The 2,205-nt window shown below is 39.0% G+C and overlaps 1 pseudogene; it reads left to right on the forward strand.

The window, feature by feature from the left end:
- The first annotated feature begins 998 nt into the window (after nt 1-998).
- Nucleotides 999-1,898, forward strand: LOC141787383 (N-acetyllactosaminide beta-1,3-N-acetylglucosaminyltransferase 3 pseudogene; annotated as a pseudogene).
- Nucleotides 1,899-2,205: the final 307 nt, after the last annotated feature.

A 2,205-nucleotide genomic window follows, 5' to 3' on the forward strand; every position in this document is an offset into this window, starting at 1 on the left:
TGGAGACTGGCTGACTGGACAATGATGGACAAGATGTCATCATCTATTTTCTTATGGACCTTTTTGCACTTTCTATACACTTTCTAACTTTTGTTTTCTTGATAGCTGCTGTGACTTCAATTTCGTTGTACTTGTTACAATGACAATAAAGTTCTATTCTATTCTATTCTATTCTTTTGTCGACTTATTCATGACATCTCAAAAAGGTACGATAAGGGTTGTATCCATTATACATCCATAGCAACATTGAACCAATGTTTTTTTATTCTTGTTAATGTCATGGTATTTTACAAATTGTTTCATTAATAAAAGGTTTTGCAAAGCCAGTGTTTAAATGCTACTTTTTGTCTTATTGATATTTTATGTTCAATTCGAACTTTGTCACTACAGACACTTAAGGTTTAAGAGATTTTTTTTTGTTGTACACTATATTAAGTTTATGTAAAGAGTTATTGTGATAAACAGTTTGCAAAGTGCAAAGACTGACAGCTGACCTCAGAAGACATTCATCAAGAGCTGGATTTCATTTTGACCTGCCAACATGGGGTAATTATCACCATTGAAACTTAATTTATTGTCTGCCTTATTTCTTGATGATAGTGCAACTACATAATAAGAATGGAAAAATTTGATTTCAAGTGATTGTTATTTTAGTCAAATAAGTTTGACAGCAAAAATAATTATGTATCTTAAGACACAGTACTTTACTGCTAGTTTTTGAAATATTGACCATAAGACTGAGAAAAGTTGCTAAGTTAACTTTTAGGTTTTGTCACAGCAGATATACCACCACTTTAAAGGCTTTGTTCCTCCTGGGAGTTTGCCTAACAGCTGTTTATCTCTACATAGACTCCATTGACAAAATCTTCTATCCTGGTGTAAGACTGGGACACAAACCACCACCTGGCCAAATCATCTCTCGTGCCGTCCCCTCATACAACTGTACACAAAACAAGTCTGTTGAAAGCACTGAAGGCTTCAGCTCATTTCCTGACGTTATGAAAGACTTTCTCTACTACAGGCACTGCAGACATTTCCCCATGCTCCTGGACCTTCCTGACAAATGTGGAGGAACTGATCGATCCTCTGATGTCTTCCTTCTTCTCGTCATCAAGTCCGCCCCCAGTAACCATGTTCGCAGAGAACTACTGCGCAAGACTTGGGCTAATGAGAGGCAACAGAACGGTGTGTGGATCAGACGGGTCTTTATCACAGGAACCAGGGCCTCTGGTTTTGAGAAAGAAAGACTGAACAAGGTTCTTGAGCTGGAGCATAGTCAGTACAAAGACATCCTTCAATGGGACATCAGTGACACACATCAAAATCTCACCTTGAAGCAGGTGCTCTTCCTGGAATGGATGGAAAGAAACTGCCCTAAAGCTCGCTTCCTGTCAAATGGGGATGACGACGTCTTTGTGAACACAAACAATGTTGTGACATATCTTCAAAGTCTGGAAGACAATGATGGAAGCAAGCACCTCTTTGTTGGCCATCCAATGGTAAATAAGCCACCGATCAGAGCTTCATGGAGCAAGTACTTTGTTCCAGTTCAGGTGTACAAGCCAGCAGCATACCCCCCCTTTTGCAGTGGTGGAGGTATCATTCTCAGTGGTTACACTGCTTCAGTCATATATAAAATGTCTCAGTCCATTGCTTTTCTTCCTGTTGATGATGTTTACATAGGAATATGCCTGGCCAAAGCAGGACTGAGTCTTCATTCACATCAGGGGGTGAAGGTACATGGAATGAATGTTCCCTCTAAACGTGTCAATGCACATGACCCTTGCTTTTATAAAGAACTGCTCCTGGTTCACGGTATGTTTGAAGAGAGACTGTACTATATGTGGCACAGAGTAAATGACCCCAATCTTAAATGCTTTGGTAATTTCAAATACTGACCATCAGGTGACAGAGCTCATTGCCAGGAAGATTTAACTGCTTTATCAATCACATGTTCTGTAATCTAGTTCAACAGAAAATGTTTCAATTTTGAAACATGATCAACAAAATGGTACAATCATTGTAGGTGATTTCATTTTTGTAAACAGTGCAGTCAGTAGTTGTGTTTCTTTAAAGGGGTAGTTCAGGTTTTTTGAAGTGGGGTTGTATGAGCTCTATGTGACCACTAAGGACATTAGATACAGTAGAAAGTTGTCTCCTCTCCCTCAATAAGACACAAACTGTAATCGATGGTGACGAGGAAAT

This window comes from Halichoeres trimaculatus, unplaced genomic scaffold, assembly GCF_033239565.1.
Source record: "Halichoeres trimaculatus isolate MK-OKI-2021-1 unplaced genomic scaffold, fHalTri1.1 fHalTri1_scaffold_3, whole genome shotgun sequence".
In the NCBI taxonomy this organism is placed as follows: domain Eukaryota; kingdom Metazoa; phylum Chordata; class Actinopteri; order Labriformes; family Labridae; genus Halichoeres; species Halichoeres trimaculatus.